At 46.0% G+C, this 10,762-nt stretch overlaps 1 protein-coding gene across 1 annotated transcript in view; it reads left to right on the plus strand.

Moving 5' to 3' along the window:
- The window catches only part of LOC138652258 (uncharacterized), a 114,341-nt gene that overhangs the window by 48,219 nt on the left and 55,360 nt on the right, over positions 1–10,762 (plus strand). The gene's annotated exons all lie outside the window — the stretch shown is intronic.

Consider the following 10,762-nt stretch of genomic DNA (forward strand, 5'->3'; position numbering starts at 1 on the left):
TGGCACTAACCTCCTGAGATGGCAGAGGCAGCTTAATACATCACCAGCGCAATAGTCTCTCGTTCTCTATACTGAACCAAGATTGTGGGGAGACTCGTGCCAAATCTGCTCCTTCATGATGAACTTCAGAGCTGCGTCACAAGTCAGCTCTCCTCACAACTTCTGTACCCGAGCAGTCTAACACCTCATTCAGATGTCAGTTTGCTTTTGACGTACGAAAGAAAAAAAAAAAAAGTCTGAATGTCAGTGATTTTTCTATTTTTTTTTCCCACTGGTTATGAAAAAAAATAAAAATTCTCCACCTTCTCCTATTAGTCAGTGAAAAACAGAGCGTGCACGTGGCATCCAAGTGCTCTCAGACCTTTCTTTTTTTCACCGACCGATTTTGATCGGACATTTACGCTGTATATGGAAAATAAATAAAAAAAGAATTGATAGCACTCGTACGTCAAAACTGGTGTGTGACTGAGGCTGAAGTTATTAGCTCCAACGATATTTGCCGGAACCAGGCATAAATACACTGATGGGAATGCACTAGTTTAATTTTTTTTTTTATTAAACAAGTCCAACTTTGTGTCATGGTGCCCATAACTAGGCCTCTGGCAACACAGCACACAGGATTTCTCACCCATCTACCATGTTGTATAATGCAAAGGAAAAAAAGTCAATATACGGTCAAATTTGCAGCAAATTAAAGACACAGTATAGCACCATTTGGATACCGTTGCATGGACCTAAACTTGTTTTCTGGTGCCACTCGCTCCTGTGTCAAGGGGCTAGTGGTGCCAACGAGGAAGCATCTGCACGAGGCTGCTAGGAACTGTGCCCGGTTGGCAAGTCACACACTTCTCTTACTATATAGGTCATGTGCACCATGCCTACTGATCGTGTGACGGTACCAGCAGATACCTGTAGACGTGTTGTCCATTGTGCACCGCCAATCATCTGATGCGCAGTGACCCCAAATCAAAATCCTACATGACCCTAGACTGGAGAATGTAATCAAGGGTCTCACCGGCTTTCACACTTCGCTCCTCAGAATGGTAGAACAGACGTAGTCACATACCCAGAATAGTCACCAGTTGGCAGCCAGACGCAAATGTGGCAACAGGACAAGACTGGTTTGACGAGGATAGAATCACAGGTAGTCACTACAACTACCATCTAGCCTGCGCCAGCGCACACCCCAACCCCAGTGGTGACTGCACTGACGCTCAAGCAATGAATGAAAGACCTGTCTGGTATAAATAGCAGATCCTCATGACCTCATTGTAGATGCAGCTAATGTAGCAGATCCCAGCACAGAAGGAGTTAACCAATGCTACCTGCAGGGCAAGGTGCGGTCTCATGCAAGGAAACTACTACTCCAGTCCCCCCCCAAGTGATTTTATGTACATCTGTATAATTTGTGCTAATTTTGTGACAATATAAAGAAACCTGCTACATTTTGCACTAAAAAGTTGCAAAAGGAGGACAAAAAAAGAAGACAAAGAAAGGCCTGTTGTATTTTGAGCTAAATTCATGTGTGCCATTTTGAAATGTTTTGGTGAAAAAAAACCTTCGACGAATACCACAAGACATAAAAAAGATAGGTGCCTTAAAAAAAAGAGATCTCAAGCTCATAATAGACCACATTTGTAAAAAAAAATAAAAATAAAAAATTGTTAGTCCACGTTCACACGTTCAGTATTTGGTCAGTATTTTACATCAGTATTTGTAGCCAAGACCAGGAATGGGTGAAAAATACAGAAGTGGTGGTGACGTGATTTTTTCCTCTGATTGTTCCACTCATGGTTAAAAATACTGACCAAATACTGATAGTGTGAACGTGGCCTTAAAGAGGTGGAAAATGTTACTCAAGGTAAATTTTATCCATTGTTTTTCTGTTTTTTTTTTTAACACCACTGCTCAGATGAAGTGTCTTCGCACATAGAACATGTGCTCATTATAGTCAATGGGGCTGTTCACATGTTCATGAATTTTAGGAAAAAGGAGGGAAGAGATCGGGTAAAACTTATTAGGCCGGGATCACACATACGCGAGATACGGCCGAGTCTCGCAGGTGAAAACCCAGCTCTGGCGCTGGCACTCCGGAGTGGAGCGTGCAGCCGCACAGCAATACACGGAGCTGCACGCTCCGCTCCAAAGTGCCGGCGCCAGAGCTGCGTTTTCACCTGCGAGACTCGGCCGTATCTCGCGTATGTGTGATCCCGGCCTAAAAGAGGAAAGAGATGATGTGAATTAGAAGGTTGGATACTTTGATCCCAAATGGTTTAAACTAAATAAGCCCGGATTCATAAAAGCTTTTACGCCAGACAATTGCTGTACAAAACTCCGAAAAGTCTAAAAAATTTGGTGCAATGTGAGGCTGTGCAAAAATGTTGCCACCTTTGGGGTTTTCACATCATTTTTGCCCAGACCTGACAAAGCTGGGGTGTGGCAACCCCCTAGTCGTCAAATTTATGATGCGCGGTGGCGTTCCTATTCCATAAATCTTACTCCATTTTTGGTAAGGTGCACGTCTTATAATGAATAAAGTGACTTATATTCCACCCTGCCCCTCATCAAGACTGGCAGGAAAAACACAATTCTTGATGAATCAGTGCCATAATCCATTTATCCAAATACTTCACTGATCCCTAATTTATGTGCTCGGCCGTAGGATGAAGTTCTGCTGTGTCTATGTTGGGTGAGGGTACAGGTGTATATGTTTACTGTGGGATAAAGCTGGGATACTTTCCAGTGTTATTTTATATTACTAGGTTTTTCTATATTCAGTATGTATTTAGGATATTAGAGGAGCACAAATGAATTTTCATCCTGAATCTCTATGTATTTAATGCCATAATCTAATCTATTTTCTTATATGTTAATTAAAGAATCCCTATCTTTCCCAAACTACACAATGTAACTTCTTTTGTTTTGTTTTTTTGTTCTCCCTTTTTGATGAAGCTTTGTTTGAGAATCCAAGTGCATGCTGGTATAGTCAAACAAGTGTCATCAGAGGCTGAAGTCCCCGCCCCTTCCCTGAAACCAATCATCGTGGGTGACCTTTGGTTTAGTGGCTGGGCTAATTCCTACTCTGTTACCACGCAGTGTTCACAATGACAGTGCGCTCTCTCATTGGCTCAGATCAGTAGAGGGCAACTGAGTGCACTGTCAATGCACTTTGTAAGATGAATACCAGGCTTTCAAAAAACAGCACTGTCCCCGCAAGTCAAGTGAAGTCACTTGTGGGGGTAGCGCTGATGTTTGTACCCCAGGTATTCTTGCAACATTATTGTTTGGAGGTGCGATGTATGGAGACTCGGCAATTGTTGCCAATTGTGGAATGTTGCGGTTTCCACTGTATCCTCAGTGTGTGGTACCCCTGAGGGTCCAGTCACCACATAGGTACTGCACCTCAGCCAGAGGTGTGGTTCTCCACTCTCGGGTAAGGAGGGGACACTACCCAGGACCCACACACTAGCATCCAACACTAGATCACTATAGGCCTGGAGGGAACTAGGTAGAGGGTGTGGGTGGAAGAAGTAGAGAGGAGTTGTCATGAAAACAGGAGGGAGGAGTCAGGAAGACTCTGGAAAGGCAGTAAGTGATTAGATGAGTTCACTGTGAGAGTGAGAGAGAGTTGCAACTGCAGACTTGAGCAGTGAGGAGCTTGTCCCAGCACCAGAGAACAGAAAGAGAGAACAAGGAAGATAGAGAGAAGCTCCTGACAGAAAGAAAAGAGAGAAGGGGTCCTAGGGGCACGGGTAGTGAGGAATCCACCCATGGAGCCTGTATCCACGCTGACTGTGGTTGGGTGAAGGGACCAGGTTGCAGTGGGGGACCGGCCCACAGACTAGTGGAAAACTACAAGGCTCAGCTAGCCAGCCGGAGACTGTGGTGTCTGTTTGTGCCACAGCCACAACCACACACACTCGCTGAAAAGGCAGCTACATAGGATCAAGGGGACCAGAAGGACATGGCCCGACAAGATTCGAGGCTGCTGGTTTGGGACACTGTGTGTGAAGGCTTAGGGCAGGAGAGGCGGGAGCTAGCGCAGTGAGAAGGCCAGGGAAGGAACATAAGAAGGGGGTTCTGTCAAAATGGATCCCAAATTACCTGAGAGCTGGCTGGACCACAGACCCGGAGGACACAGCACCTGGCTGGGACTCCATTTAAGAACTGTGAGTAAAAGTGTGGAAACTGCACCGTGCTGTGTCCTCTGAATTATTACTGCGTCACCTGCCCTGCATCACAACATTCACTGTTGTGAATTCTGTTATCGAACTCCCTCCTGTGGTCATGAATGGTACTTCGGCGAGTTCTGTCCATGGACTCCCTCTGGTGGCTGTGAGTGGTGCTGCTGCTTCTGAGGTTCCTTCCACAGGTGACGGAGTTTATTCATTGGCTGGCTGCTCTATTTAACTCCACTCAGATCGTTACTCCATGCCAGCTGTCAATGTTCTTGTACTGGTTCAGTTCGCTCTTGGATCTTTCTGGTGACCTGTCTACTCCAGCAGAAGCTAAGTTCCTGCTAGTTATTATTTGTTCATTGTTTTCTGGTCCAGCTTGCTATCATGATTTTGTTTTGCTAGCTGGAAGCTCTGGGATGCAGAGTGGCACCTCCGCACCGTGAGTCGGTGCGGAGGTCTTTTTGCACACTCTGCGTGGTCTTTTTGTAGTTTTTGTGCTGACCGCAAAGATACCTTTCCTATCCTTAGTCTGTTTAGTAAGTCGGGCCTCTCTTTGCTGAAACCTGTTTCATTTCTGTGTTTGTGACTTTCATCTTTACTCACAGTCAATATATGTGGGGGGCTGCCTTTTCCTTTGGGGAATTTCTCTGAGGCAAGGTAGGCTTTATTTTCTATTTCTAGGGCTAGTTAGCTCTTAGGCTGTGAAGAGGCGTCTAGGCCTTGTTAGGTACGCTCCACGGCTATTTCTAGTTGTGTGATAGGATTAGGGGTTGCGGTCAGCAGAGTTCCCACTTCCCAGAGCTTGTCTTGTGTGAGCCTAACCACCAGGTCCATAACAGTACAGCTGGCCATCTCCCCTGATTTGCGGCGTGTGCTGCAGAAATTTCAGGCTGATAGACCTGACCGTTGTCCAGCGGAGAAACTGTTTGTCCCTGATAGATGGACTAGTAGAGTTATCTCTGAGGTTCATTGTTCGGTGTTAGCGGGTCATCCGGGAATCTTTGGTACCAGAGATTTGGTGGCTAGATCCTTTTGGTGGCCTTCTTTGTCACGGGATGTGCGTTCTTTTGTGCAGTCCTGTGGGACTTGTGCTCGGGCTAAGCCCTGCTATTCTCGTGCCAGTGGGTTGCTTTTGCCCTTGCCGGTCCCGAAGAGGCCCTGGACGCATATTTCCATGGATTTTATTTCAGATCTCTCTGTCTCTCAAAGGATGTCGGTCATTTGGGTGGTTTGTGATCGCTTCTCTAAGATGGTCCATTTGGTACCCTTGTCTAAATTGCCTTCCTCCTCTGATTTGGTGCCATTGTTTTTCCAGCATGTGGTTCGTTTGCATGGCATTCCGGAGAACATCGTCTCGGACAGAGGTTCCCAGTTCATTTCGAGGTTTTGGCGGTCCTTTTGTGCTAAGATGGGCATTGATTTGTCTTTTTCTTCGGCTTTCCATCCTCAGACAAATGGCCAAACCGAACGAATTAATCAGACTTTGGAAACATATCTGAGATGCTTTGTTTCTGCTGGTCAGGATGATTGGGTGTCCTTCTTGCCTTTGGCTGAGTTCGCCCTTAATAATCGGGCCAGCTCGGCTACTTTGGTTTCGCCCTTTTTCTGTAATTCTGGTTTCCATCCTCGTTTCTCTTCAGGGCAGGTTGAGTCTTCGGACTGTCCTGGTGTGGATACGGTGGTGGACAGGTTGCAGCAGATTTGGACTCATGTGGTGGACAATTTGACATTGTCCCAGGAGAAGGCTCAACGTTTCGCTAACCGCCGGCGCTGTGTTGGTCCCCGACTTCGTGTTGGGGATTTGGTTTGGTTGTCGTCTCGTCATGTTCCTATGAAGGTTTCCTCTCCTAAGTTTAAGCCTCGTTTCATTGGTCCGTATAAGATTTCTGAAGTTCTCAATCCTGTGTTATTTCGTTTGGCCCTTCCAGCTTCTTTTGCCATCCATAATGTGTTCCATAGGTCGTTATTGCGGAGATACGTGGCGCCTATGGTTCCCTCCGTAGATCCTCCTGCCCCGGTGTTGGTCGAGGGGGAGTTGGAGTATGTGGTGGAGAAGATTTTGGATTCTCGTATTTCGAGACGGAAGCTCCAGTACCTGGTCAAGTGGAAGGGTTATGGTCAGGAAGATAATTCCTGGGTTTTTGCCTCTGATGTTCATGCTGTCGATCTAGTTCGTGCCTTTCATTTGGCTCGTCCTGATCGGCCTGGGGGCCCTGGTGAGGGTTCGGTGACCCCTCCTCAAGGGGGGGTACTGTTGTGAATTCTGTTATCGAACTCCCTCCTATGGTCATGAATGGTACTTTGGCGAGTTCTGTCCATGGACTCCCTCTGGTGGCTGTGAGTGGTGCTGCTGCTTCTGAGGTTCCTTCCACAGGTGACGGAGTTTATTCGTTGGCTGGCTGCTCTATTTAACTCCACTCAGATCGTTACTCCATGCCAGCTGTCAATGTTCTTGTACTGGTTCAGTTCGCTCTTGGATCTTTCTGGTGACCTGTCTACTCCAGCAGAAGCTACGTCCCTGCTAGTTATTATTTGTTCATTGTTTTCTGGTCCAGCTTGCTATCATGATTTTGTTTTGCTAGCTGGAAGCTCTGGGATGCAGAGTGGCACCTCCGCACCGTGAGTCGGTGCGGAGGTCTTTTTGCACACTCTGCGTGGTCTTTTTGTAGTTTTTGTGCTGACCGCAAAGATACCTTTCCTATCCTCAGTCTGTTTAGTAAGTCGGGCCTCTCTTTGCTGAAACCTGTTTCATTTCTGTGTTTGTGACTTTCATCTTTACTCACAGTCAATATATGTGGGGGGCTGCTTTTTCCTTTGGGGAATTTCTCTGAGGCAAGGTAGGCTTTATTTTCTATTTCTAGGGATAGTTAGCTCTTAGGCTGTGAAGAGGCGTCTAGGCCTTGTTAGGTACGCTCCACGGCTATTTCTAGTTGTGTGATAGGATTAGGGGTTGCGGTCAGCAGAGTTCCCACTTCCCAGAGCTTGTCTTGTGTGAGCCTAACCACCAGGTCCATAACAATTCACCATCATTAACTTTAACTCTTTAACTGCCCTGGGGCCTAGCTCTTTCCGTGGAGAGCTAAAACATCTCTGCTGTGTCACCATTTGCCCCAGTAGACCAGAACCGCAGCGTCGGCCATTTCCCTATTGCCGAGCACCACAGGTGGTGTCACAAGCAAATCCCCTATAAACTTTATTTTCCCCTTTAATTGCCTTTTATTGGACTCCCAGGGTCACAGACCGGGTCACTGCTGCTGTGATATCCCCCATAAGAACCGACGGACCCGGCCCGAGTACCCCACGGCCCTGGTAGGCTCTCCAAATGTGTTATATCAACAATGTTCTGTGGGTTTACCTTGGACATGAGATCCGATGGGTCTTTGGCACCATAATAATGGCAGGGGTGATACCAATTCCACCTCTTTGAGACTACCTGTATTATTCACAGGCGTGGTGACGACATTGGTCATGTGAAGGCGGACATCAATTTTTAGTATCAGAGACGCTGACTCATTGGTGCCATGTTCTGTTCACCTTTTCTAAATCATTGTAGCATTCTCTGGTGAAATGGTAATCTGTCGGGGTATAAAGAGGAGTACGTCAGAATAGTTTGGTTTCACCACCTCCATGATGATTAGAGTGATCTGTTTGATGTGACCAAGGCCGGCGAGATGGGGGGCCCATTCAGGGCCGACGGTAGGGGCAGGCAGCTGCCTAGGGCCCCCGCTCCCCCAGGGACCCTCAGCTAGCAGCACATCACGCAGCCGCTATGGGGCCCCTGTGAGGCAAGGGGGCCCACCTGCCGCCAGCGCCGACTCCCCCGCCGCCGCATTGAACTATACCGGCGTCTGCCAGTACAGTTCAAGGCAATTATGGAGGAGAGAACGTCACCTGACGCTCCCTCTCCCATCATTCCCCGCTCTGCTTCTGACACTGTGGGTGCTCAATGATGTCACCGCGCACTCACTGTGTGCCAGGCAGTGCAGCGGCACCCACCGAGACAGGAGAAGGGAGCAGCATGGTGCGGGCACGAGTAGAGGTGAGGTTTTTTACTATAACAGTGAGTACTGGACTGTGGGGCCATTCTTGGGGGGCTGTGCTAGTGCTATATACTACATGGCTGTGCTATATGCTACGTGTCTGTGTTATATACTACATGGGCTGTGCTATATGCTACGTGGGCTGTGTTATATACTATGTGGCTGTGCTATATACTACATGGCTGTGCTATATACTACGTGGGCTGTGATATATACTATGTGGCTGTGCTATATACTACATGGCTGAGCTATATACTATGTGGGCTGTGCTATATGCTATGTGGGCTGTGCTATATACTACATGGCTGTGTTATATACTACGTGGGCTGTGCTATATGCTACGTGGGCTGTGTTATATACTACATAGCTGTGCTATATGCTATGTGGATGTGCTATATACTATGTGGCTGTGCTATATACTACGTGGGCTGTGCTATATACTACATGGCTGTGCTATATGCTGTGTGGGCTGTGTTATATACTATGTGGGCTGTGCTATATGCTACGTGGTTGTGCTATATACTACATGGCTGTGCTATATACTATGTGGGCTGTGCTCTATGCTACGTGGCTGTGCTATATACTACGTGGGCTGTGATATATACTACATGGGCTGTGCTATATGCTACGTGGGCTGTGTTATGTACTATGTGGCTGTGCTATATACTACATGGCTGTGCTATATACTACGTGGCTGTGCTGTATACTACGTGGCTGTTCTATATACTATGTGGCTGTGGTATGTACTACGTGGCTGTGCTATATACTATGTGGGCTGTGTTATATGCTATGTGGCTGTGTTATATACTACATTACTACGTGGCTGTGCTCTATACTATGTGGGCTGTGCTATATGCTATGTGGCTGTGCTATATACTACGTTGCTGTGCTATATGCTACGTGGCTGTGGTATATACTACGTGGCTGTGCTATATACTACATGGGCTGTGTTATATGCTATGTGGCTGTGTTATATACTACGTGGCTGTGCTCTATACTATGTGGGCTGTGCTATATGCTACGTGGCTGTGTTATACAGTATACTACTGTACGTGGCTGTGCTATATACTACGTCGCTGTGCTATATACTACGTGGCTGTGCTATATGCTACGTGGCTGTGCTATATACTACCCATTTTTAACTTGTACAAATGTTCTACGTTAATACTTTCTAATGTTTACTTTAAAAAGTTTTCCATTAAAAAATTGTCATATTCAATGCATGCAGTTTTTTTCTTTGCAGCAAGTTCAGCTAACAATAAAATGCCTACTGGTAACTGAGGAAGAGGGAGTAGGTCACAAAAATTGACATATAAGGGGTTGACTTATATAAAACCCCTCTGCTGTATGGTATTGTAGAATTTACAATAGCTATCACTCATGTAAGAAGTGAAATCTGGCATTGTACTATACCTATATTTCTCTGCTGTATATGTGCATCATGAATCGTGGTATGTGTTAAAAGGGGGGGGGGGACCGCTGAGACTCTTTCGTCCGGGGATCTCAAAAACCTGGAGCCGGCCCTGGATGTGACCATTTCATGCTGAGCTACCTTGGGTTCATTGATTCATGTCACTTGATTTTTTATCTCTACAGTATATCCCTTTATATGATTGAGTGTTTGATTTTAAATCAAGATTTGTTTTCCTTTTATACATTATATAACTTCATTTCTTAAATTGTTTATAGTTTCCATGTTATTGGAGGAAGAGGGAGAAGATTGCAAGAGGAACAATGGGAAAAGATTGGATAAGGATAGTCCCTTGTATCGAACAGGATAAAGTGGCCTGTATGTGTTTAAAGGGAATCTGTCAGCAGAATTTCACACCCCAAACTATTTATATGTGCATGGAGCTCTTTCAAAGACAAATCCAGCAATACCTTTACATGGTCGGTCACTTCCTCCATTACTGAGAAATTGGCGCTTGAACCGATATTCTATTGAGCCCAAAGAGCTACAGTATTTGTAGATCTGAAGCCCTTGTCACTCCAGCTCTATTCCCCACCTCCTCCTGCTTGACTCACACCTGAAATCACACAGCATAAAGGCTGTCAGTCAAGCAGGAGGAGCATGTGGCACCGGGCGGGCAGTAGAGCTGGAGTGACGAAGGCTTAATATGTACAAATAGTTCTTTAGACTCAATCTTTTCAGCAAAGTTCTTGTAAGTGCTTCTCTCCTTGCCCCGAAGACTAGCAACCGCTACAAGACTGCAGAAGTGGCCAGTAATCTAGGCCACGAGCACCAAACAATAGAATTAGCAATCCTGCCAATCTTGGGAGGATTTTTAATAAGAGTTAAGTTGATCTAGCGTTAAGTTATTTCTAGAAGCAGTTTTACATTTTACCCATTTAAGAACTTGAGAATGACGCTTTAAACTTTTAATTCAGCACTTTAAAAAATTTTTTCTCATCCTGTCTAGCTACCCATATGTTGTAGTGTAAGAGCGTTAATATACTTATCGATTGCCATTATACGCAGTTTCCAGCTCTGCTCCAGTCCTCTGCCAGGTCACGTGAGCGCTCCTCCTTCTTTGCCGGTTCACA

This window comes from Ranitomeya imitator, chromosome 10, assembly GCF_032444005.1.
Source record: "Ranitomeya imitator isolate aRanImi1 chromosome 10, aRanImi1.pri, whole genome shotgun sequence".
Taxonomy (NCBI): Eukaryota; Metazoa; Chordata; class Amphibia; order Anura; family Dendrobatidae; genus Ranitomeya; species Ranitomeya imitator.